The 27,406-nt window shown below is 48.4% G+C and overlaps 1 long non-coding RNA gene across 1 annotated transcript in view; it reads right to left on the reverse strand.

Annotated features, from left to right (window-relative positions):
- Positions 1-348: 348 nt before the first annotated feature.
- LOC138847581 (uncharacterized) overlaps positions 349-27,406 on the reverse strand; it is a 46,716-nt gene continuing 19,658 nt past the window's right edge. Inside the window, exons 2-4 of the long non-coding RNA XR_016228522.1 lie at positions 18,594-18,698; positions 4,501-4,681; positions 349-703 (exon numbers count right to left, since the gene is read on the reverse strand). This is a non-coding gene — a long non-coding RNA (uncharacterized LOC138847581). The remainder of the gene's footprint in view (positions 704-4,500; positions 4,682-18,593; positions 18,699-27,406) is intronic.

The raw sequence follows: 27,406 nt of genomic DNA on the forward strand, positions 1-27,406 counted from the left end.
GGTTCTGGAAGCTGGGAAGTCCAACAGCATAGCGGCAGTGTCTGCTGAGGGCATCATAATAGGGCAGAAGGTGAATGGGAGATGTGGGCAAGCAGGTGCGGGCAAAAGGGACAATGACCTCCTCACCTCTCAAAGACCCCCACCTCCCAATGCTGTCCCAATAGCAATCCAGTTTCAACATGAGTTTCAGAGAGGACTAGCCATATTCAAACCAGAGCAGCACCCAGGGGCTCCTTCTCAGAAGCAGGTTTGTGAATGTATATCATAAAACAAAATTACTGAGAAAACCAATTACACTGAAATGTAGTTATCAAAATAAAAAAAAACCACAATTGCGATATTGTAATATGTATGCTTCTTTATTAACACAGTAATTAATAAGATAGAGTGACAGGTCTAATAACCACTGTAATTTCGAGGAAATGATAAGTGAAAACGATATTTTGAAATCCGCGTAACAACCGTAATATGATCCAAAATATCTCTGATCTCTGTTGGAGACAAGGTCTCAGGTACTGCTAATACTGTGAGGTTTGTTGCCTGCCTTGTTCATAATTAAAGGAAATGCTAAATCTCATTAGAAAGTTAGTGGAGGTAAAGAGGCGGCTTCCTCTTCCCGTCCAAGTTCACAGCCTTCTGGGTTCGGAAGCTCTGGCTTCAGATGGCTTCGCCATCCCCCAGGGGATGTCCTCAGAGGGCTGCTCTGCGGATAGGGAACAAAGAGAGCAAGGGCAGAGGTCATGGGGGAAGTGTTAGGGACCAGGCTGCGTGGCAGTGCGCACATGGCTTCTGCCCTCGCTCCATTGGCCAGAGCACCTTCCCGGGGTGTGGGGGGGGATCTGAGAGTGGGCCCCTGGCATGGATGGGTGTAGTGGATCACACCAACTCCCTCACAGACCCAATAGGAAAACGGTTATGAACACGTTGTGTCACATTGGGAAGAGTGTAATTTACTGAAGGCAAAATTCCCATCAGTGCTGGAAACACTACGCGAGGGCTCCCTCTTCCCCTGCTGAGAGCCGGCAAGCTCGGGGACTTGAAGGATGTGTTCAAGACTTCAGGTTCCACCTTTGATACCAAGGCCACTCCTGCCCCGTTGCCAACCATTTCCCCTGCCTCCCACCCCTCCCCCAACCCTGGAAAAATCCAGAAAAGTTGTGGGACTTCAAGCCTGGTGCGGCCCACCTCCCTTGGTCATTCAAATTGAGGCCTGGCAGGCCCCCAGGAGGGAGGCAACAAAATTAAAAATAGCCTCTCCTCCAAGGAAAAAAAAAATTAAAAATAGATTCCAACCCACATGAAAATTTGGGTGGAAAGAAAAGAAAGGAAAACAAAATGAATCATCTTTATGTGTTTTGCTGAGCGAGAGCCCGTTGCCATGACTACAGGGCCCTGTGTGCAGGCCTGGTCTTTTCCAGCAAGTTCAAGGCCCGCCACAGAGCCAATGGGGGCAGCCCCATCACCAGTATGTTATAGCCATCGGATCCGCGATCCCCCAACACAGTTGCTGCCACTGAGCAGGTCATATTAATGACTGTCACAGTTAATTTAGTGTTTCCTCCCATTGTGATCTGTCTGTCGCCCTAATTGAGCAAGCGAGAGGACTTGTTCGGGTCTCCTGAGGGTTTAGGGAACTCTTGCCTGGTTTTGCAATCTAGAGAGTCAGAGGAGGTTATGTGAACTCGTGGAGAAGCAGGGTCTTAAATCACAGAGTAGGAAAGCCAGCTTTTCTGCAGGCATCAGCCAGCCGCCGCCTGCCTTGGTGTGGGCCCGCTGTACGCATGTGCGAGGTCCCTGCGAAGGCAAGGAAAGCCAGGAGGATCAGTGAGGCTCTGCGGCCTCGCTGGCTGCTGACACAAGCCCAGGGCCATTGCCCCACCCCGCTGGCCATGGATGCACTTGCAAGACAGCCCTTGATTAGGAAGAGTTGGCTTCATGAGATCCCCTTGTCAGAACTCAAGGTTCAGGCCCTACCCTAGACTTAGGGCTTTGGTGAACACAGCCTCTTGTGTCACACGTACTTTTCTAAAATAGCAGTGTTCACCAGCCCGGTACAGTGACCATCTAAACTTGCAAAAGAAATAAGGTGGAGAGGGAGAGAGGAGGAGAGTCACTTCATGAAGAGTTCCGCACTTTGAAACAATTGGCTATTTGAAACATGCTACACATAGGACACAGAAGGAGAGGAGTTAACCAAATGCAATGTAGTTCCTAGACGAGATGCTGTCCCAGGGTGGGGACATGCTGTGGAAAGCGTCCTTATGTGTGGTAGGTCGGCCGGATGAAAACACTGCATTGCTGATGTATTTACTAAATCCAATAACTATGTTGTTGCTGACTTGCTGGAGTTATGTAAGAGACTATTCTTATCTTTAGCAAATACTGGAGTGTTGGAAAATAAAGGGCTAGGGTCTGAGTGTGTGTGTCCCCTCAAAAGGCACGTGTTGGAACGCTAGCCACCTCCAATGTGACAGTACTAGCAGGTGGGGGTCTTTGGGAGGGGTGACGTCATGAAGGCGGGGTGCATGCACCTTCATACAAGGAACCCCAGCGAGCTAGTTCACCCCTCTTTCGTGTGACGACACAGCTGCAAGATGCCTTCTATGAACCAGACCGTGGCTCTGCTGCCAGCTGCACCTTGAACTTCACAGTCGCCAGATCTGTGAGAAAAACATTTTCACTGTTGTGAGCCACACAGATTCCAGCGGCCTGAAGAGTAGCAACTTCTCCTCCAACAGTGTACAGGAAAAGTTAGGTTTAATTGTCCCTCAGCAGCCACAGGGCACTGGGTCCAGGACCCTCCCTACCCCTCACTCAACATGGATACCACAATGGGCAGCTGCCCAAGTCCCGTTTGTAAAATGGGACTATGAAACCCTCTTGTGTACTTTAAATCCTCTCTAAATTATTTGTAATACTTAATACAATGTGCGTGCTAAGTAATTAATTGCTGCACTGTTTTGTTTAGTGAACAGAAGAAAAGTCTGTGCATCGTCAGTACAGACACAACCATTGGATGCTTAACTACATTTTCCATCCACGGGTGGCCAAATCTCCACAAATGATAAAAACAAATGGGATAAGATGTAAAATGTTAAAATTAGCTCAATACAGGAAAAAAAGAAGTACTTGCCTTTTCTTTGTACTCTGACCACTCCTGTAACATTTCTGTGAGATTGCAATTTTTTCCAAATAAAACTTTTTTTCAACAATTGGCTTCAGTTTCCCTTTAAATAGTCAGCCCTCCGGGTTGTTGAAGCATCACTGAATTCTATAAGACGCGGTTTGCTCCCAACTTTTAGGGACAACACTGGCACACGGGAGTCCGGAACTCCGTGAGCACTGTGCTCCTTAAAGCTTTTGTATGTAACAAAGACACTCTAGGCGCAGACGGTCCAGTGGAAGTCTCTGTGATGATGGAAATGTCAGCTATCTATGCTGTCTAACGCCATAGCCAGTAGCTACATGTGGCCAATAAGTGTAGGAAGTGAGGCTAGTTCTATTGGAGACACACTGTGTATGTAAAACACACATCAGATTTCAAAGATTAGATGTGAAAAAAGAATGGAAAATATTTTTGATATATCGGATTAAATGTATCCGGAGAATTGGTTTCACCTATCTCTTTTTACCCTTTCATGTGACTACTAGAAATTTCTAAATGACTCATATGGCTCACTTTGGGGACTTTCTTGACGTTTCTATTAGACAGGACGGGTCTAGAAAGTCATGGCGGACAGGCTAATTCTGACTCGGCCGCTCCTGGCCTTTCCATTCTGCCACAGTGAGTCCTCTTAGGGAATAATGGGTGGTCTTAGGATCTCTAAGGAGTTGGATGCTTCAGAACCTTGTTCAGCCACTAAAGGGAATGAGTTGGTGGAGAAGCACTCTAAACAGAGGCAGCATTCTGGAGAGGAGATGTTTTGTTCGAACCCCACAAATAAGAGAAGGTCAGGCGAGTCTGAGACAGAAACCAGAGCTTGGAGTGCAGTGTGAGTGGGTGACAAGCGCTCCAGGTGGAGTTGTGGGCCCGGAAGCTTGCGTGTTCCCCTAAGTTCAATAGGAAGGTGTCAAGGTATTTTAGGCAGAGAACTGCCCTGGTTCAAACTGAGCTTATGCAAGGTCATTCTGGTAGTTGCCTTAAGTGTGACTGTGTGGTCTAGATTCCAGAACTCTTCCACTGTAGAACATCATCCTGGCTATTGTCCAAGTGTCTGTTCCTTCCAGCCACAAGGCCTGGACCCAACACCTCTCAACTGGAGGCAGAAGAGGGCCACCAAGGACAGCCTCCATGTGGCTGATAGTATTTGGTCACTAGAAATGATGCTGTTGACTTCCAAAGCTAAGTCATAAAAAGGACACAGCTTCTACCCGGCCCTCTAGAAACACCTGCTCTTGGATACACAACGTGAGGCAGCCCAGACTACTTACAGAGGCCACAGCCGGCCAAGGTCCCCGCTGACAACCAGCCACACCCACCAGACAGAGCTGTGCACAAACCTGTTGATGGCTCCAGTGCCCAGACCTCGAGTCTTCCAGCTGAGACCCCGGACACCATGAAGCAGACAGGTCATTTCTGCAGCACGCTGTCCAAATTCCTGATGGCCCACATCCGAGCACTGAACAAATGGTTGTTTTATGCCACTGAGTTCGAAGGCAGTTTGCTTTGCAGTCCCAGTACCTGGAACAAGCAGAGTGTGGTAAACGTTGACACTTTCCTGAAAGAGAGCAGCAGCTGTACTGCATGCTGGGACATGGAGTCGGGGCCTAAGCAATTGCCACTCTCGGCCATCTTCTACAAAACCCACTGTGGGGCACCTGCCAGCCACCATCCCACTGTGAGCTTGGCAACTAGCAGCTGGTAGATGGTAGTCAATTGGGTTTTCTGGAATCATTGGTGGCTTGGGCAACTTTGTAAAGGAGCAAGTCAAATAAAATACAGAGTGGATTCCAAAGCACTGAGTTTGACATTAAATAGGTGTTAAAATACGTGTCTTCCCTATTGCCTGTCAGCTCAAGAGAACTCCAAAGATGACAATAATTAATATAACGGCTCGATTTATTGCTACTCTTCCTCACGATTGTATTTATTTCATTCTCGTAAGCTTTTGTTTGAATCACCAGGCAGGCTGAGGAGGGGAAAAAGATGGTGGAGAAGAGGCTGCCAGAAAAAAAGAAAGAAGAAACAATACAATTGATAAAATTAGTAGCATGAGGAAAAAGTGACCGTCTCTGTGCACTTGAAAAAGAAGCAGGCCCCAGGCAATCTTGGAGGCGAGGTCAAGTTTTAAAACCAGAAACCAAGAGCTGAATGAGTGAAGCGGTCAGACGCTGCATTCTTAGGGACTGGTTGCTGGTGTCTCCTGAGCTCCCCCTGCCCAGGTGCAAAAATGCCTGGCAATGCCCAAGGAAGGGGCCATGGGGATGGGCTTTCCAGAGTCACGTGGGACCTAGCAGTGCGTCACCCGCAAGCACACACTCACCAGAATACCCAGCCTACGCCGGAAGAACGGGCGCCTCTTGCCTGAATGAAACACCTTCAGGTCTGCCTATGAAAGGGAGTCCCTGAGCGTAGGTGGGGATGGGGGACGAGAAGGAGAAATCTGGAGAAAGCCGGAGGTGTGCGGCACGGGGCAGGGAAATGCGTGCAACTCTCCTGGGGCCGTCCCCCTTACCCTGAGTATCATTCCTGTAATCCTTATGACAACCAGATGAAGGAGATCTTCGTAATCCCCCGATTACGGAGGAGAAAAACGAAGCTCTCCGTTTAATTGCCCAAGACCACAAAATCAAAACTTGGAAAACAATAATGCTCACGTATCAATGGCTCATTTTGTTTTGGTTTTGGTTTTGAGCCCTTCTTATGACCCGGGGGGAGTATTCCTAACAAGTTAACTTGCTTATGCAGATAGCATTCCCACAAGAAGATCAGAGCTAACAGAAAAAAAAAAAAAAAAAGGCCGGAAGTCCTAAGCCCAAGCTGTCCCCAGGCCACCCAGAGAAACAGGAGGGCTGTGCCGGGGGTGTGCAGAAGGCAGCAGGTGGGTGGGCCAGAGGACGGGGAGGGCGCCGTCCGTAGGCTGGAGGAGGGTACTAATGGGTGTAGTGCAGAGCGTCTCCCCTGGGACAGAGACAGAGAGAAAGAGAGGGAGGGAGGGAGAGAGAGAGAAAACAAGCCCGAGCAGCTCTCTGCGGATGGTGGGCCCAGGGATTCACAGCTTAATGAACTAGATCATGAAATCTCATTTGCGTGTTCCATAGCTCCTGCCATTCGCTCAGGTTCACTTAGAACCCAAAGGAAAGTGGGGAGGGGGGACTGGGAGAGAGCTCGTGTTTCATGCTCTCGAGGCTCTGGGAAGATTGATGGGGAGCGAGGTCCCTCAGGGCCATCCCAGGAGGCAGATGCAGCCTGGGGAGGCTGAGAGGGTAGGGAGGCCTGGGGGCCAGCACCCAGAGCCGCATGGGCGTGCTCCTCAAACCTCAAGCCCCGGCCGCGCCAGGAGCAGGGCTCTCTGTGGCATAATCGAATCAACAGAAAGCAGCCACGGGAGCCTCCTTTTACGGTCTTGTGGCAGGAGGGTGGCTGTGGGGTCCCACAGCGCACTGCTGCTCCAGCTACCTGTGCCGCAAGACCAGTGGGTTCTTATTTTCTGTTTTGCTAATCTGTCACGGGCAAATCTTTGGGAAAATATGGCAAAAATGAATTACTGGGGAAAAATAAAATTAAACAAGCCCAGAGTGTCAGTATTTAGATTCAACAGATAGAAAATCACCCTGTCATTTGTTATAGAAGCTTCTAAATGCTATTCTCACTGTCTGTGCTGTCTCGTCGCTGCTAACAAATTGTTGCTGAGCCAGCCCAGATCCGAGGACCGCTCTGAGCAGCGCCGCCGCACAGGACTCTGGGATGGCTGGGCGGAGCCTGCCTGCCTTGGTTAGTTATCCAGCCCAGGAGTGGGTGAGATATTCCTCAACAGGACAGGAATGCATATTAGCCCGTCGTCGAGCGTAAAATTCTACAAATGTGGCTCTTTGTCACATTTTCACTCATGGCACCTCCCTGTGGGACTGAGCTAGGATACCTATTAAATTTGGTCTTCCTTAAATGGGGGAAGCCAGAGGAGGGTGTGTGGCACAGCCTCCCCTTGGGACAAGCACATCCCATATCACAACACCGGCTTCAAGTGCCAGCTACTCTGCTTCCAATCCAGCTTCCTGCTGATGCATTTTGGGAAGCTGCAGGTGATGGCGCAAGTGCTTGGGCCCCTGCCACCCCTGTGGGAGGCCCAGATGGAGTTCTTGGCTCCTGGCTTCAGTGTGACCAAGCCCCAGTTGCTGAGGGCATTTAGGGGGTGAACCAGCATATGGAAGAGCTCTCTCGTTTGCTGGCTCGCTGTGTGTGTGTGTGTGTGTGTGTGTGTGTGTCACTCTGCCTTTCAAGTAGGTGAAAATAAATGAATGTTTTTGTAATAGAGAAACCAAGGGACAGGACCGTTGCGGGACATGTTCAAGTGCACTGAGAGCTTGGGAAATCCAGCTCTTCCTGTTCATTGTCAATACCCGCTTAAACCAACGCCCTCATGCTCGTGAGAGGATACCATTGTTTCCATGAGGGCACCCCAAGGGAGGTGTGCTCTTCTGAGAGGACTTCTTCTCTGTAATTGCTGAAAGCTCCAATGGGGACCACCCCTCCCCCAGATTCCTCCTCTTTCCTGCCCTCTTCCTCTCTCCTCTAAAAAGGATGTGGACTCCCAGCCCTCCCAAAGGAGACAGCTGAACAGGATGCCCAGGCCAGAAGCACTCATCCTGGGGGCAACAGAAACAGCAGCTCCACCTCTGGCATTACCTGCACCTGCTGGCCAATTGTCCCTTCTGGAGTAGAGAGGGCGTCTGGACCCTTCCCGCCCTTACTCCACTCCTCCGCGGCCCGAGTGTGTTCTCCTTGTCACGTTCGGGAGGGGAGGCTGTGGCTACCCTCTTCTATAGTCAAGCCATCCCCAGTCCCGGGCCATAGATGGTCCACCATCCCCTGGCCTGGCAGCCGCCAGCAACAGAAAACCCTCAGGTCACCAAAACCGAGAAGCTGATTTTAATTTTGAAGTCCGATGACAGCCATACACAAACAGGCACCTGAAAGACCCACTCGTTTTGCTCTTTTGCTTTTCCTCCTATGTGGTGAGCCTGCTGACTGCAGAAAGAGGCTTTTCAGACCTCTGTTTTACCATCTGTGAAATGGGCCCTTCTGCCACATTCCTTTCCACCCCTTCAGGGATGCTGTGGAATTCCAGAATAGCTCTGATGTTCCAGGACCAGCTGTTTCCCCTCCTCGCACTGGATGATAACCGACTTACCTTGCATTAGACTTAACAGGTACAGGGGAGCCACCTCCACCTACTCCTGTTTCCATAGCAACAGAAGGGTCCAAAAAAAAAAAAAAACTAACAAAATAAGACACCTAAGAGGCATAAACAAAATATGCGATGGTGTGAGAAGCTGTAAAGTTTTTATTGCCACCTGTTTGGGAAGACCTGCATAATTCAATCGTGCTCCTGGCATTTGCGAGGGAAGCAATCACCCCAAAGTTGTGGCAATAAAGCCTTTATAGCCCCCCATGCTGGCACGCCCGCTTTCTAGGTACAAAGCCCCTGTTCGATAAACTTCCGCTTTGCACATTTGCATAATGGAAACGGACGAGATTTTAAACCCAGGCTGTTGGGAGGCATAACTTGCAGAATCACGAGCTCGCCTGGGTGGATGCCTGGGAGACGGGGCCACAGAGCTGGGCAGGGGCACCAGGAAAGATCCAACCCCACTCTTTCAGACCTGGAGCCCGGTTCTGGTTGGAGATCACGTGACTCCCCGTCTAGTACAAGTTTAGGGCAGAAAGGTGCAATACAAGCCGAGGGCATATCCCAAGTGTCCCTGCATTGACGCTGCCCCCACCCCCACCCTGCTCCCTCTGCCCCCCCCCCCCCCGCCATCCATCGCCCACCATTTTTTTTGCCGTGTGTACCGCCGGGAGCAGGCGGGGCAGAGGCGGCTGCTCTAGGTTCCTCCCTCTTAGGAGATTACTGCAGCCCTGCCGGCACTCAGTGGTAAAAGTTTGAACGTGTCTGCAGAGCTTAATCAAATGCTAATTCCGTGCGGTGAAAGAATTTGCTGGAATCTGCAAGGGAGCTCCTGGCAGCAAGAAAATGCGTTGATTCACTCCCAAATCTGCTTTGCCCAAGCCGGGTGCGATTTAGACTGTAAAGCTGCATTAAATCACAAAGTGCTGTGTGGAGCACACAGCCATCCTTTGTGTCGTTAATGAAGGGAAAAACAGGGCTTTATTCTGTAGCTTTGTGTATAATCAGATGCCATGTTGTAAAGCCCTGGAAAACACACCAGAAATCATAATTGGGAGGAAATAAAAGGGTGAGTCCAAAACAGCATATGATTTAAATAAGAAGCAAAAAGAAACTGCCCCCAAGATTTGTGCGTTTCAAGAATCAACTTTTAATTCATTCGCAGGGAGATTACAGAAGGGGAGGAACAGTCTTTAAAATAGTATGAAAAACTAGTTTAGATGTAAATGAGAGATAATGGGTTTTCACCGGGAACTAAGCAAGGGGGCCAAGGCAGGGTGGGTTGGGGTGAGGGCATCGTGGCCTGCTGGCTTCTGGGCCCGGTGGGAGAGAGGCGAGGTTTGGGGGGCTCAGGGTCTGGTCAACAGCCCCGTGTGGAAGAAAGCCGCTGGCCGGCAGCGGTGGTCCCCCCAGGGCCATGGGGCCACCGGAGAGCGTGATGGTTGCTGTGCCGCAGAGAATCTCTTGTGTCTGAATATTTTGAGGTCGCTCAGGAGCAGGCACTGGGGTTTTTACGCTTGTCTTACGGCTGGAGTGAAGGAGCTCCGCGTCGAGCCCTCCCCAGCCCTAACTCACTAATGATTTGCTTATTAGTTCGGATCAGGGAGCCAGCTTCTGGAGAGATGTGAATTGGCATTGATTTAATCCTCTTCCCAGCACGCGCTCCCAGCCCAGGGTGAGGCTGGGAGGGGAGAGGGGGGCTGCCAGCCCGTTCGAGAGCAAGTTGCTGCTTCTGCAGCCTCGCTTTGTCTGCTTCCCTTCCCATCTGCTCGCAGGCACACAGGAGCCCGGTGGAGACCCAGGGGGTGAGCCAGAGAGGCCAAGGCCAGAGTCTGGACCTCACTGGCTCTGGGTGATGCTGAGCTCACTGGGCTCTTGTGGACCTGATGCTGGGGAGGGTCCCTCATCCAAGGACTGGGGCCTCTGGAAGGTTTTTTAAGTGTGGTGGTGGTGGGGGGTGATTCTGCTCATCATGTATTCAGTATTCTGTATGATGTCACTTAACCCAGCCACCAGCTGCAGGTAGACATGGTCATTTGTCCACACCTGATAAGGGAGAAGTGGAGCCTCAGAGAGGTTGAGTTAGCCACCTAGGGTCACACAGGGAAAGCACTGGAACCAGCCTGTGTAAACTCTGGAGCCTTCCATCTTCACCACCACGCTATGGGGCTTATCCTGGGCTGCTTCCACCTGTAGATGCCTTCTACTCCTCTGCCTACGCCTTTTCAAACTGCCATCAAGAACACTTTTCTCCATACTCCTCCCTGCTCAACTGAGAACTCCGAGTCCTGGAGCATCCTGGTGCCTGAGACCCCGCTCTGAGCTGAACACGAAGCAGGACCCTGTGCTAGCTTGCAGCAATCAGCTCATCCTCTCAGCTGCTGTCCCGACACCACCCACTCTTCTGTGGTCCCCTGCCTCGAGTCTACCAACACCCCGCACGGCTCCCTCGGAACCTGGCTCGTACATTCTCACACTATGGGTCCCGTTCTCACCAGTTGACTGATGACTAATACGTAGGGCTTGACTGGCGGTTTCGTTGGCAATCTCGGGTGGATATCATTTCAACCCCCGTAAACTCAGCTCCTCCTCAAAAGCGATCCGTTACGCGGATTGCACTCCGTCCCGGAATCCAAGGAGTGAGAAACCAAATGAAGTGACGGTGCCTGAGAAATGCCTGTAGTTGCTGAGGGATCCAAGCAGCAGCCAGCACACCATGTCCAGGCACTGTGCTGGACTTAGAGGAGACGAGAATTGGGGGCGGGATGCAGGGTCTGCCTTTCTACTGGGGCCCAAATGGTATTGCGCGGGTCTCCCCTTCTAAACGGTAAGCTTTGCAAGCACTGGGATCGTGCCCAGTTTTCTTCACTCTTCCTCCTCCATCCCCCACCCCGTGGAAGGCACGCTGGGAACTACGAACACGCGGGGAACTTTGGCGTGTGCCATCGTTTCAGCTTTACCCCAACGCAGTGCAATTAGGAACAGCGATTTTCATCCTAATGACGGGAAAGCAGGCGTAATGACTGTGTAAGTTTCCGCAGGCCATATCGGGGAGGCTCAGATCTCTGTCTGGCTCCAGATTCCATTGGCCACACTCCTCACCTGGAACGCCCAGCTGGACTGGCGGAAGATGGGGCAGAAAAGTCTGAGCCAATTCTCACGGAGTGTGGGCTACCGCTATCCTCTCTGCAGCCAACTCACAGCCGGGCTTAAAAGGAACTGCTGAGAATGAGCCCACCTAGGCCTTGGTTTCTAAATACCATTTCCCATCAAAAGCTACCAACCTCCTTAGAACAACAGATTAAAGGAGGCTAAAGAGACATGACAACTAAATGCAGTATTGATCCTAGATTGGATTCTGGATCAGGGAAAGAACATGCTCTAAAGTACAATATAGGGACTATTGACAGAGCTGCAGTATGGACTGTACATTAGATGATCATTTTATATCAATATAAATTCCTGGGATGTGCGATTATGGAGGAGCGATTATGGAGGAGCGTCTCCTGACTCTTCGGAAACACGGAAGGCTGAAATATTTAAAGGCGCAGTGTCACAATGCCTGCAAATGACTTTCAAATGGTCCAAGAAAAAGACGGGTAGACAGAGATGCAAAAAGACCGACCGACAAGCAAATACAGCAAAATAAGGATTTGCGACTCAACCCGCGTTCTCATTATGCCATCCGTTATTTCTTCTGAAGATTTGAAGTTCTTCAGAATAAAAATTGGAAAGGGAGAGAATTACACCGAAATGGCCCAGGCAATTTTGCCTGCATCCACCAGAAAGGTTTAGAATGGACGTTGGGGGCGACCAGGGCAGACACTTGGATCACAGTAAGTGGACAGCAGCTGTGAAAATGGATGCATTTGCCCGAGTCCGTTCTCACAAGAAGCTTCCATGGAAAGTGACCGCTTTTCTGGGGTTTTCAAACGTGAAAGCGAATTAACGACCACACACCATTAAATACAGAGCTGGACGCGTGAAAAACCTCGAGTGGTAACCCAGCACGAGGCGGGAGCAGGTCTCAGGTATCCCATCTCCACTTCGATAGACTGAAATCTGGGCCATTTATTGTCTTGGGTAACACCTAAATGTCAAAAGGCGAGAGAGCAAAGCTTGCCTGCGAATACCAGTGGGAACGGGCTTTAAAAATAAAGCCGGGGTTCAGGTTCCAATACTCCAAATGCCAATCAAAAGACTCATTTATTTTTCAAATATGTGGGTGAGAGTTGAGAATTACGTCCGAAAGGCCGCTAGAAGTACGGCATCAACCTGGAGATGTCTGAATTTCTATTGCACTGCCTCGGCTTTGTTTTTTGTTTGTTTGTTTTTTTTGTTTTGTTTTGTTTTGTTTTTAATGTGTTTGCTTTGGTTTGTTTTGTTTTGAAAAATAAAGTGGTAGCAGAGGGCAGGGGTGGGGAGGTGGGAGAGGGACTACTATTTGAAGTTAAAAGGACCCTATATTCGTGAAACTTTTTTCAAGATAAAAATTGGGATGAAAGAACAAGAATTGCTCAGACCTGGTCGTGAAAATATGCGTGAAAGGCTGAGATGATCTTTGGAATTAAAGAGAAGTGAGAGGAGGGGCATAGATTTAGGTGTGAAATTTGGCCCTCAGTGGAACACTATTTGATGATTGGGATGAAAACAATGGACAGAAGCAGAGAATAAAGTAGATGAGCCAGGAAGTGCAGCTGGTGCTAAGATTTCTCTTGAATCTGCCCCCTGATGAAGGGGCCAGATCCAGGAGGGCTTCCTGCTAAAACTTGGGATGCAGTGTCTTGGAACTTCTGATTTTTGTTGGTGCAATCCCGGTGACGACTTTAGCAGACAGTGGCAGAGTTTCTCCCTAAGACCTGGTGCTCTCCCACCGAGGCAGCCTAGAAACCCCACGAGCTCATCCCCAACTAGCAGAGTCTGGATCAGTGCTAAGGAAAGTCCTTCCCTGGCACCAGCACCGGCCCTGCCACACTGAGAAAGAAGCAAACTCCCCTACAGCCGGTGTTGTGGGTTCGAGTCCTGGCTGCTCCACTTCTGATCCAGCTCTCTGCTGTGGCCTGGGAAAGCAGTGGAAGATGGCCCAGATCCTTGGGCCCCTGCACCCACATGGGAGACCTGGAAGAAGCTCCTGGTTCCTGGCTCCTGGCTTCGGATCAGCTCAGCTCTGGCTGCTGCAGTCATTTGGGGAGTGAACCAGTGGATGGACGTCCTCTCTCTCTCTCTCTCTCTCTCTCTCTCTCTGGCTCTACTTCTTTCCGTAACTATGTCTTTCAAATAAATAAAATAATTCTTAAAAGAAGAAGCAGAAGCAGCAGCGAACTCCCTCCCTCCTGCCTTGGCCCCCTTCTATTTCTCCTGAGCAAAAACCCAGATTAAGAGCAAGAACAGGGCTGAAGAGAACCAGAGGCACACTCTGCCCACAGAAAATATTCCCACTGGGAAAAATAGGGACAGGCCTGTTCACGGCCATTGCCGTCTGCATTCCGCTTTTGCTGGGGAGAGGCAAATTAAACGATAATAGAGTCATTCAACCTTCTGCTGCTCTGCCTTCCAAAAGTCCTCGCAGAAAAGAGTCGCAAGGCTAAAAGAAAAAGGGCCCGGGCCCTGAGTGCTGTTGAGGCTTTGGGAGGAATTTTACGATGCCTTTTTGGTATGCTGTGCTACATCATTTTGTGAATGTCTCATGTGCATCCAAAAAGACTATGTAATCTGTTGGGCGTCAGATTCTATTCATATCTAGCCGGCGCCGTGGCTCAATAGGCTAATCCTCCACCTTGCGGCGCCGGCACACCGGGTTCTAGTCCCGGTCGGGGCGCCGGATACTGTCCCGGTTGCCCCTCTTCCAGGCCAGCTCTCTGCTATGGCCAGGGAGTGCAGTGGAGGATGGCCCAGGTGCTTGGGCCCTGCACCCCATGGGAGACCAGGAAAAGCACCTGGCTCCTGGCTCCTGCCATCGGATCAGCACGGTGCGCCGGCTGCAGCGGCGGCCATTGGAGGGTGAACCAACGGCAAAAGGAAGACCTTCCTCTCTCTGTCTCTCTCTCACTGTCCACTCTGCCTGTCAAAAAATAAAAAAATAAAAAAAAAAAGATTCTATTCATATCTATTAGTTAAATTGTATGCCTTGTGTGGTTCAAATCTTCAATAGGTTTATTTATTTTTTGTCTTCTTTATTCATCAGTTTTCAGAAAGAGAAATCTTTTTTTAAAAAAGATATTTATTTATGTGAATGTCAGAGTTACACAGAGAGGGGCAGAGAGAGAGAGAGAGAGAGAGAGAGGTCTTCTATCCACTGGTTCACTCCCCAAATGGTCCGCAACAGCTGGAGCTGGACCGGGATGAAGTCAGGAGCCAGGAGTTTCATCTGGGTCTCCCACGTGAGTGCAGGGGCTCAAGGACGTGGGCCATCTTCTGCTGCTTTCCCAGGCCATAGCGGAGAGCTGGATTGGAAGAGGAGCAGCCGGGACTCGAACCAGCGCCCATATAGGATACAGGTGCTTCAGGTGGCAACTTAACCCACTATGCCACAACAACGGTCCCTGAAAGAGAAATCTTAACATCACTAGGTACACTTCCTGGTTGATGTACTTGATTCTCTGATTCTGTCTGTTGTTGCTTTAAATACTTGAGGCTACACTGATAATTGCATAGGCTACAAATTCTAACATAAGTAAGCATTTCTACCTTTTTTGGTCTCTACTATATCTTTCAAATCTAGAACAATGCCTAGACTACTGTAGGTGTTGGATGTATTTAGCTGTATGGGTAATAAATGTGTTCATAATTGTTATATATTCTGCAAATATCATCCCTTTTCCCAGTATCTACCACCCTCTTTGACCTATACGGTGCTGTTCCCTGGGATTTTATTTTATCTTACATTGAGATGGCTAGGCCAGCTTGATTTGATTTCTTTTTCATGGCATATATTTTTTTTCCTTTGCTTTCAGCTACAGTAGTCTACTCTTGGCCTTGGGAGCTGCATTCCAGGACCCCCAGTGGATAAGTGAAACTGTGGACAATATTGAACTCTGTACAAGTGTGCACTATGTTCTTTCCTATACACTGTGATAAAGCTTGATTTACAAATTAGACACAGTAAGAGATTAGCAATTACTAATAATAAAATAGAACAAGTACAAAAATACACTGTAATAAAACTTGCATGAGAGTGGTCTCTCTCTTTCAAAATATCTTCCACTCTGCTCACCTTTCTTGGGACAATGTGAGATAGTACAACACCTATGTGATGAGATGAAATGAGGGGACCTTGGCATTGTGACATACTCGTAAGGGTCGCTCAAACACAAGCCCTGTGATGCCGCTCCAGGCGAGTGGATAACCAAACGGGCTACTGAGAAACGAAGAGGTGGGTACTCCATACAGCGTGGATACTCTGGACCCATCCCAGGAGGGACGGCGTGGGGTGGCACATGATTTCATCGTGCTACTCAGAAAGGCATGCCGTTTAGAACTTCAGAACTGTCTCTCTCTGGAGTTCTCCATTTCCTACTTTCAGGTTACAGCTGATCACAGATGACTGAAACTACAGACAGAAAACTGCACGTGAGGGGAGACTACCATGTTCTAGAGTCTTTTGAATTGTCATTTATTTATTTTAAGGATTTATTTATTTATTTGAAATGCAGAGTTATAGAGGCAGAGAGAGAGGGAGAGAGAGAGAGAGAGAGAGAGAGAGAGAGAGAGAGAGACATCTTCCATCGCTGGTTCACTCACCCAGATGGCCACAATGGCCGGAGCTGGGCCCATCTGAAGCCAGGAGCCAGGAGCTTCTTCCAGGTCTCCCATGTGGGTGCAGGGGCCCAAGGATCTGGGCCATCTCCCACTGCTTTCTCAGGCCAAAGCAGAGAGCTGGCTTGGAAGTAGAGTAACCCGGACTTGAATCAGAGCCCATATAGGAAGCCGGCACTGCAGGCGGAGGCTTTACCTGCTTCGCCACAGCACTGGCCCCTTATTGATTTATTTATATTTTGATTTTATTCAAGAGGAAGAAGCACACAGACAAATAGAGAGGTCTTATTTTCAGGGTCACTCCCCTGCCTTGGAACCAGGAACTCAATCCAGGTCTCCGATGTGGATGACAGGGACCTGAGCCATCACTGCTGTCTCCCAGAATGTCCATTAGCAGAAAGCTGGAATTATGGGTGGAACCAGGACTCAAACTCAGGCATTCTGATACAGGGTATGTCATCCCAAATGGTGCCTTAACCACTACACTGAACGCCCAGCCCTGTATTCTGTATTCTTTAGTATTAAGAATACAAAATAGCTGAATACAGACAAGAGCAGGCTGGGTCCTGATCAATGACTTTGGCCCACTTGTTTTATTATAACTGCCATTAGCAATTCATTTTACCTCCTTGTCTCCTATTTGGCAGTAGCTATAGCGCTTCTTTTGTGTTTGTTTTCTTTTTATGCCTATTTCCATTGAAAATATCAAGTGTTTCCCTGATAGTTTATAAGCTATACATGCTAAAGTTTCTTTAATGATATACATATTTATTTATTTATGAAAAATGTATTTATTTATTTAAAAAGCAGAATGAAAGAGACGTCTTCTTTATGCTAGATCACTCCCTGAATGGCTGCCATAGTAGAGCGGAGAGCAAGCAGAAGCCAGGAGCCAGGGATTCTGTCAGTGTCTCCCGCATGGAAATACTTGGGCCATCTTCTATTGCCTCCCAGGCCCGTTTAGCAGGGAGCTTCGCCAGAAGTGGAGCAGGGGCCGGCGCTGTGGTGTAGCTGGGAAAGTGCCTGCATCCCATATGAGCACCGGTTTGAGTCCTGGCTGCTCCACTTCCAATCGAGCTCCCTGCTAATGCGCCTGGGAAAGCAGCAGAGGATGGCCTCAGTCCTTGTGCCCCTGCACCCACATGGAAGACATGGGTGAAGCTCCTGGCTCCTAGTTTCAGCCTGACCCAGCCTTAGCCATTGTGGCCATTTGGGGAGTGGAAGCCCTCTCTCTTTCTGCCTCTGCCTCTGCCTCACCTTGTCTGTAACTCTGACTTTCAAATAAATAAATAAATCTTTAAACAAACAAACAAACAAAAAGAAGTGGAGCAGCCAGAACACGAACTGACACCTGTTAGAGGATGCAGGCATTACAAGTGGCAGCTTGTGCCACAATGCCGGCCCCACACATTCTAAATGTATTCTTCTGATGATTACCCACCATTTTCATCACTTTATTAAATGTATCAACACCTATTCTGCGGCACATGGTACCTTCCAAGGACGGCCCCATCAAAGTCCCTCATCCCACAATCACTGTATATCCTGCAATGCGATTCTACAACGCATCTTGGCATTCCTCCCATTAAGAGGGAGTTGGGGTGGGGGGATGGGGCCCATATCCCCACCCCTTGACTCTGCATGCACTTGTGACTTGAATATCATGTGGATGCAGGGTGACACTCTGTGACTTTTGCGGCTAGGTCAGAAAAGGTGATGCGACTTCTACCCTGCTTGTTAGGTCGCCCACGCTGGAGCCTTGCTCCACCAATTAAATACCCCAGCTGCCATGCTTTCTGCCTCAGTAGCCCACGTAGAGAGACCACACGGAGAGCCCCAAGATCGTGTAAGGAGAGAAAGATGCCCAACCAGCCCCCTTTCCTCCAGTCCATCTGCTGCTCCAGCTCTAACCACAGTCTAATTGTGACCACATGGAAGATTCCAAGCCAGAACCACTCAGCCAAGCCCTTCCAGAATTTTTGGCCCACAAAAATCAAGACAGATAATAAAATCATTGTGGTTATTTTAAGCCACTATGTTTTCGAGTGATTTTTATGTGGGTGTAATAACTGGAATGGATACAGGGACCCTGAAACCAGAGAAGTACTACGGTACATGCTAACATCCTTCCAGTTCTACCTACCCACCCCAGCACTATGTTGGTGTTGCTGGAAGTTTGCTCAGGATTGATAGGGATGTACTTAGTAGCAGGTCTCCTAATTTTTATAAAGAAGTATATCCCCTAAGTTATAAAATCATTCTCCCTTTCCATGTATCTCATACCTGGAGCATTTAGTGCATTTATTTTGAGGCATGATTTGCTGTATTTGCACATGCCATCTCATTTTGTATTTTTTTTAACTTTTATTTAATGAATATAAATTTCCAAAGTACGGCTTATGGATTACAATGGCTTCCCCCCCATAACGTCCCTCCCACCCTCATTTTGTATTAACATATTAATCCGTTTTCTGTCACTATAACCAATACCTGAGAAGAGCTACTTATGCAGGAAGAAGGTTTATTTTGACTTGCAGGTGTAGAGGTCCGTCATCCAACATCGGCTGACTCCACTGCTTTAGGTGTCTGGTGAGGCTGGAAGATGGGGGAAGGAGGGTCACATGATGAGCCAGGAAGTGGAGAGGTGCAGGACACGCTCATTCACATAGTGTCTTCTTGTAAAGCCCTGTGATTTAATCATGCCATTCCTTTCCTAGCGACTGAATCCAATCCAGTCACTTCCCTTCCAACATCATCATTCCATCAGCCTGCAGCCTTAATCCTTTAACACAGGACGCCGGGGATTGGGGCTGGCGTTGTTGCTCCATGGATTAAGCTGCTGCTTGTGATGTTGGCATCCCATATCAGAGTGCTGGTTTGTATCCTGATTGCCCTGCTTCTGACCCAACCTCCTGCTTATGTGCCTAAGAGGCAACAGATGATGTCCCAGGTATTTGGGCCCTTTGCCACCCACATGGGCGATTCCGATGGAATTCTTGGTTCCTGCCTATGGCAGCCCTGGTTGTTGCAACCATCTGGGGAGTAGTGAACCAGCAGGTGGAAACCAACCCCTTTCTCTCTCTCTCTCTCTCTCTCTCTCTCTCTCTCTCTCCCTCTATCACTCTGCCTTTTGAATAAATCAATCTTAAAAAAAAAAGACTTAGAAATCAAGCTCTCAGCACACGGGCTTTAGAGGACACCCAAACTACTTTCCAGATGATAATACCTACTCACCGTGCTTCTGTTTTTCAACCTTCATTTCTCCTACTAGATCATGGAAATTTCCTCTATTCTCTTTTTTCTCCTCTACTGATTTGGAAATTGTGTGTCCCATTTCTATGCTTTTAATGTTACCCCGAAAATCTTAGTATACATCCTTGACATACAAAGTCTTAATTTAATCAACAATTCAGCTCTAATCTTGAACAATACAAGAAAGACATTATTTCCAGTCACCTTCCTCCACATTGTATGTTATTGTTCTCCTAATTTGGCATTATTTTATCTTCACCCTTCAAGTTAGATAGCATTCCTATTATTTCACAAATCTGTGCTCACCAAGGTATTTATTGATTGTAAGTAGGATCATTTCTCTTTTCTCTGGAGTATATCCTTTAAGAGTCTTTTCAGCCATGGTCTACTAATGGTACACAGTTTTTGCTTATCTGAAAATGTGTTTATTTCACCTTCATTTTTGATTTATCATGTAGTAAAGTATAGAATGCTAGGTAAACTGTTTATACTCAATGTTGTGAGGGTATCATTCCAGCATCTTCTGGCTTTTACTGCTGCTAGTGAGAAATATGCTGCTAGTCCTAATGTTATTCTTTAGTAGGTAATCTGTCACTCCTCTCTGATGGCTTTTTAGATGCTCTCTTTTTGAAATTTTACTGTGTTGTGCTTAGGTTTTACTTTTATTTATCCTGTTGAGGATTTATGCATTCTGAACCTGTGTTTCATCAACTCTGAAAAATTTCTGTTACTTAAGAGAATATTGCTTCTCTCACCTCTGTTCTTTGATTCTGGCATTTTTATTAGTTGTGTACGGGAATTTTTCATTCTATTCTCCATATCTCCTCACTTCCCTTTCTTATTTTTCTTTCTCTGTGCTATACTTTGGGTAACTCTATGACATTATTCTCTGGTTCAGTAGTTCCTGCTTAATTAAAATTGAGATTTTTATTCCAATAACTAATTTTTTTATTTCTAGAAGTTCTATTTAGCTCTCTAATTCAAACACACCTGTTCTTTTTTCGTGTCCACTTTTTCCTTAGATGCTTTATTCTTTTAGGTTTTTATTCTTAGATTTTTAATCAGCTTCAGCATGCTGATTTTATGGTCACTAATAGATTGTTTTGTTATCTGAAATTGAGTGTCTTGCTCATGATGCAATTGATTCTTCAACTGTTTTGTATTTTTCAATCGCGAGCTTGTCGTAAGCATGGTTTTATGTGTAGTGATTCTCTGAGGCCTAATGGATGGGGTGTCCCTCTATGAAGTTTTGTTTTTGTCTCTGTCAAGCTCCCTGGGGGTTTTAATATCATTTTTATAACAATATCTTAGCTTGGGGCTTCCTGGACCACACAAGTAATATATGTTCAATTCTAAACCCTCATAAGATATAAGTCAAAAATTTCTCAGGAGACCCTTTATTCCACTCAGAACTTCAACCAGCACAGACAAGCCCGTCTCAGTCAGTGAGCAGATTTTTTTTCTCATCTACCCTCCAGTGGAGGCCCCAGATTTATGGAAGGTACCTCAGGCCCAACATTTGCCTACCAGGGACACAAGGCATCGGTTCCTGCCCCCCAAATAGACATTAAATTGTCCACGTCCCTAGAGGAGTGAGTCCATTTCCTTCTCCATTCACCCCCGCCCAAAGGCGGTCACATCATCATTCATAAGCTCACTGTCCCAGTTTTCAGTACCCTTTTCTCCCGCAGTCCCTGTCAATTTCCTGTGTGCTCATCTATTCATTCAAATAAATATTTGTTTATTTCTAGATAACTGTGGAAAATGGGTTTTTGGGTTATCTTGATCACAGTATTGCCAGGACTAGAAGCCAAAATGTATTTATATAAGCAAATATAAAATCCACCAGTTGCTGAGATTCCTCGATGTGATACTGACATTCTTTCCTTAAGTATCTCTGACAGATAACTATACTGGTTTACATTTTTTGCACATATTTTTTAATATTGCAATGTAAGGGCAAGCCACTGCCCTAAGTTTCATTATATGGTATGTTAAAACTCCTGGCGGCACATCGAGCCTGCTGGACGGAATTGCTCATTCAAAATCAGTACTTTGTCTTAGTATCCCTTTTGTTGGTCTTTACCTAAAAATACTCTTGCCTCTTTACTTTAATAGTAATGTTAAGTCATTAACCAGAGAAGCAGTGCAGGGTATGGGAAAAAATATCCATGGGCTCTGGAATCAGGAAGGCATGCCCCACTACTTTCTAGGTAGGTGTAGCTGTCATTGGCCAGGTAGTTCTGTCTAAGCCCCAATTTCCCCACCTGTAATCTGGGGATGCAGAAGCCTACTTTCAAGGGCATTCTCCAGAGAGACAGAACCCACGGGTATACAGCTAGATCCATGAGAAGGAATTTATTAAGGGAATCGGCTCATGCAATTATGGCAGCTGAGAAGTCCCACGACGGGCTGCCTGCAAGTTGTACAGCCGTGGAATCCAGCAGTGTGGCTCAGTTCATACCAAAGGCGTGGGACCCAGGGAAGCCAAGGCTTGAGTGAGGAGCTGCTGGGACAAGTCTGGAGTCCAGAGGTCCGTGAACCTGAAGTTCTGATGTCCAACAGCAGAATAAAGAAGTCCAAGCTCCAGAAGAGAGTGGAGGCAAATTTGGTTTTCCTCTGCCCTTTGGGTCTACGTAGGCTCTCGGCCAACTGGTGCCCCCGCCCCCCCCCCCAGCACACAGACACACACACACACACACACACATAGACACACACACTTTGAGGGTGGATCCACCAACTCACAAGCCAATCTTCTCTAGGAACATTTTCACAGATACACCCAGAAATCATGCTTTACCAGCTAGCTAGCTATTCCTTAATCTAGTCAAATTGACACATAAAATTAACAAAAGGGTTGAGGCTAGAATTAGAGATTATGTTTATAAAGCATCCAGCACAAAATAGATTCTCCAGTTGTTCTTTAATCTACCTTTGGAGTCTTTGAACCGTGTAAGTATGCCACTGTGGCATCACCCACGGTGACTAAGAGGGTGTGCCTTCAATTATGAGGCTCTGTATCCTACTGGTGGCCACCAATTTCATTTTCTCAACATGAACAAAATTCCCTGTTTTTATAGTGTTCTGATCAATTAGGGAGCAATCATGTTAACTTGCATTGCCTTAACTAAGCCTCCATACGCAACGAATGGCCCTGTGTCAGTCATAAACCGGATTGCGGCTGCATCTGTGAGTCTGCAGAAGGAAAGATGTAAGGAAGAAGGGGGTAGCCATTTGTAAATGTGCAAGTGGACTACACTTGATCCAGAGGATATCAAAGCTGAAAGGGGCCTTGGAGATCCCCAAGATGAGGAGTCTAAGGGGCAGGGGGAAGACTGAGCTGCCCAAGTTCAGCCAACCACCGAGCGACAGAGCTGAGATGGAAAGCCAGGCTTCCGGGTGCCAGGGAGAGGGCTCGAAGCGGAGCCATTTTCACTGACCAAACGACAAAGGTTGCAACGAACCTTCTGGTTATGATCCGTCTGTAATCTGGAAGCCAGCCAGATCATCACTGTTAATAATTTCCCTTCCGCTTTGCTTCTGTGGTCCTGTAAACCTATCAATTGTAGCTTTCCAGGGAGCCGTATGACTCGGCGTACATGGTAGAGTTGAATAACTATGCGCTCACTGAAATAATGAACGGCTGTCTTGCCATTACGTGACATTCTGTGCCATGAATTCCAAGCCTGAACTGGGCCCTTTTACATTCTGGATTCCCGTTAGAGTGGCCCTCATTGTTCTCCCGGCATGGATATTTTAATGTGTGTTTAATATTTTCTCCGCACAAGAACTAAAAACATGGCTTTCTTCCACTGCTGGGCAGTTAATCCCTCTTTAGACACAGGAAGTTGATGACGTTTTTCGTGATGAGTGCTTGTCCCCAGTCTGTAATCTGTGCGGTCAGCATCCAGGTGAGCGATGGATGCCATTTGTCAGTGAGGAACCAGGCTGGGCCAAGGGCAGGGGCCAGGTTCAGTTGCTATCCATTACCCCCATGGGAAAATGCAAATGTTTTCTTACCAACAGTGGGGTGGAAATGTGGTGGATCCAGACAGAGATGGACAGTCCTCCCAGAGCTCAGCCAGGAGATGGGAGGGTCTTAAGATGAATAGGAGGTGGCCGGCGCTGTGGCTCAGTGGGTTAATGCCCTGGCCTGCAGCACCGGCATCCTGTATGGGCTCCGGTTCTAGTCCCGGCTGCTCCTCTTCCGATCCAGCTCTCTGCTATGGCCTGGGAAAGCAGTAAAAAATGGTCCAAGTCCTTGGGCCCCTGCACCCATGTGGGAGACCCAGAAGAAGCTCCTGGCTCCTGGCTTCAGATCAGCTCAGCTCTGGCCGTTGTGGTCATCTGGGGAGTGAATCAGTGGAATGGAAGACCTCTCTCTCTCTCTCTCTCTCTCTCTCTGGCTCTACCTCTCTCTGTAACTCTGTTTTTCTAAGAAATAAAATAATTCTTTAAAAAATAAAAAGAAGATGAATAGGAGGCTGAGAGTACGTCGTCAGGCCTGTGTCCCAGGCCATGGCAATGGTGTCATTGTTGCAGAGCAGAGTGGCAGGAAGGTGGGAAGCCGAGCAGCTCCGTGATCTGGGTGGACAAAGGTAGGCACCAACACGGAAACACCTCCAAGAGGCAGCCGGTCCATCCAATCAGGCTGCTGGTTTGAGGTCATGTCTTATAGTGAAGCAAAATGTGTCCTTCCAAACTAGCAGCTCAAGCAGAACCCATAAGCTTGGGTCTGGCAGCTCATAGTCAGTCCCATTGAAATAGCCATGCCACTGAAGTCCTGACACAAAAATACATGGTTTGGTTCTGGAGTTTTGAACCTTGCCAATGTCTACTTGTCTTTGGAGCCACAAGGCTCAACTCACAATAGCCCCAACTTGGGGGGTAACAGAGAGACGGTCAGCTCTTCCACCAAAATCTGTGTTCCTCCCCTTGTAGAGCATAAGGCTGTCCTTGGTGCACAGTTGCACAGCCAAAGACTACATTTCCCAGCTACCCCTGCGTCCTGGAGTGGCCACATGACTAGTTCTCATAGCTATTGAGTGAGAGAGGAAATAGCGTTTATCATTCACAGAGGAAGACATTTAAGAAATATACACACCTCCCTTCTCAGTCTCCTGTCTTGCCTTTTCCTTTAGACTGGAAACTGACGACACCCTAGTCTTGGAGTCATGGTTTGCAGTGTGGCCCCTAAACTGGCAGTGTCTGCAACACCTGAGAACTCATTGGAAATCCACCTTCTCAGGCCTCGCCCCAGACTTACTCAATCAGCTACTCTGCGGGTGGACTCCAGCAATCTGCTGAGCAAGCCCTCCTCAGGGGATTCCCAGGCTTGCTAAAGGTTGTGAACCGCCGTCCCTTGCCGAAGGCAGAGCCACAGGAGAGAAGGACCCTGGGTTCTTGAATGGCCACAGGGAGGAGAGCCACGCACCACCCAGAAAGACCTGCGTCAGACTGGCGTATGCAACAGAAATGCACACTGGCTGCAGTAAGCCATTGCCATTTGAGAGCTTATTTGTTACAGCAGCTAGTGTTACATTGATACGGCACAGAGGCTCAACTCAACCCCAAATATAAGCACACATGCAGGCGCAAGGGTGCTAAATGGCACTGGATTCCCAATACTTAACAGCGGCTATGGGAGCAAATGCTTGGCATAGCAGTCAAGATGCTGCCTGGGATGCCCACGTCCCATAGCGGAGGGCCTGAGCTCCAGTCTTGTCTCTGTTTCCAATTCCAGCTTCCCGCTAATGCACACCCTGGGAGGTAGAGGCTGATGGCCGAAGTCCTTGGTTCCCTGCCACACATGTGGGGAGACCTAGATTGCGTTCCCACCTCTCGGCTTCAGTCTGACAGCCCCAGGGCTGTTGTGAATACTTGGGGAATGAACCAAAGGGTGGAAGTTATTTTTTGTGTCTGTCTCTCTCTACCTCTCAAATAACTAAAAATCCATCAACTGATCAATCAGGTTTTTATAAAGAGAGGCTGAGGTGTCTTAACACAGCTGTGGTTTGTGGCAACAGCAGGGGGAAAGTACACACTCGGGGTCTACAGCCCACAAGCGATGCTGGCTCATGCGACTCAAACCGGAAGACCTCAAGAACCCCCAGGAAGGGTGAGAGCCATGGTTACAGCTGCATGACTGTACCTTCCCAAGATCCTCTGCTAGGCTCCTGCTCCTGCTTTCCCCAGGAAACAAGACAGACACCAGGGACCATCTGCAAATTGTCAGCTGGCTGTCAAGCTATAAAAGCACTCTTACTGGCAGAGCAGGACAAGGTCCAGGAATCTGCCAGTGCCCGTGAATCTGCCAACACCTGGGTGTGACATAGCTACTGTCATGTTGCTGACCTGAGGTGTCTCCGAGTAGGCAGACATTTCAGATGACTCCCCCAGCGACTCCGAGGATGGACAGGACCTGAGAATATGGTGAAATAGGAAATATTGCTCCCCTAGCTATGATATACAACATGGCAAAACCGAGGTCAGCCTGAGTGGCCTTGACCTAATCAAGTGACCCCCCCTTGGGAAGCTAAGAGTATTTTCTAGCCAGTGGCACAAGAGCAGGGCAGTGACATGCTTTGGGTGGCCTGGAACACAGCAAACACCCACGTGAACTGCCTTCAGGGATCCTATGACAACGGGTCTACACGCAGCTTCTGGAAGCTGAGCACAGTCCCCAGAGAACAGCTTGCAAGAAGACAGAGCCCTGGTCTTACAACCCCAAGGAGCCAAATCCTGCCAATCCCCAGGGAGCTTGGAAGCAGACTTCATGCCACAGGCGAGAACCACAGCTCCAGCCAACAGCTGGGTGTCAGCCCAGGGAGACCTTAAACGGAAAATCCAGGCTCACTGAGCCAGGAATCCGAATCTACAGAACCAGGGGATCCAGTTGTGTGTTGCGTAATGACGGGACTCCATTCTAATAAATGATTTCCTCATTGTTTGGACCTCACAAAGCATCCATACACCAGCTAAGATTACCATGTCGCTAGATGATTTCATCTTAAGGGACCACCATTGTTTATGCCATCTGTCTGTGACCAAAACATCAGGATGTGGCCCACGACTGGAAGAGATTTGAGGCATTTTAAGCTTCTACGATTGTGGCCATTCGTTACCCAGCAACAGAAACTAAAATAATGGCAGGAAGGTGGGGGGGGGGGCGGGCGCACGCATGGATCTGCGTAGCAGACACTGTTCGTGTTTGGCGCAGATCCGCTCAGCTCCTCTTCCTGGCTTTAGTGCGCCCTTTCCAATCTGCCGTGTGCTCAAGCGGCCCACATCTGCAGTTCTGTTTTAGCCAGCTGGCCAGCGGCTTCCAGAGCTTCTCTCCCCAGCTTGTGCGGAGCTGAGATGCCTGGGAGTGTCTGCTCCCCCAGCGAGACACGTGGGCAAAGATTATAGCTGGTATGGAGGCATAGCCCGGCTCCCCCTCTTCCAGTTGGGGTAGATTCAGAGGTGTCACTCAGCCCCCTCCGGGCCTCCTGCACAGGATCAGGATCAGGCTGAGGCCGAGGCTCGGCCTGTGATCACACCTTGCCTGGCTCCCTTCCCCTCCCTGCCCTGTTTTCCCCCCACTCCCTCAGTGGCTGCCCTGGGAGTCTATCCGTAATCGGTGACTCACATGTGAGTCTTCACTTCAGATTCTTCTCCATAATCTTACGTCTTAGTCTACTTGCTTTTGCTATAACAGCATACCTCCTCAGAGTGGGTATTTACAAAGGAAACCACTTTATTTAGCTCACATTTTGAAGGCTGAAAGTCCAAGCTTGGGTGGCCCCGTCTGTGCAGCCTCTGGTAAGGGCCACCTGACTCCATCCCAGCAAGGCAGAGAGGAGGGAAGGGAAACAGCTGTATGCAGAAGACCCCAAGTGCATGGGGGTGGCCTTGATCTCTAACAACCCACTCTCAGGGGAACCAACAGGGGTCCCGAAAGAACTACATTAATCCCTTCCAAGGGTGGCATCCGCAATGACCAAATGACGTCCCACTAGGCCCTGCCTCTTAAATGTTCCACCACCACTCAAATCACCACACTGGGCACC

The sequence above is a fragment of the Oryctolagus cuniculus genome, chromosome X (assembly GCF_051225735.1).
Source record: "Oryctolagus cuniculus isolate XC-2025 breed Fujian yellow rabbit chromosome X, ASM5122573v1, whole genome shotgun sequence".
Taxonomy (NCBI): Eukaryota; Metazoa; Chordata; class Mammalia; order Lagomorpha; family Leporidae; genus Oryctolagus; species Oryctolagus cuniculus.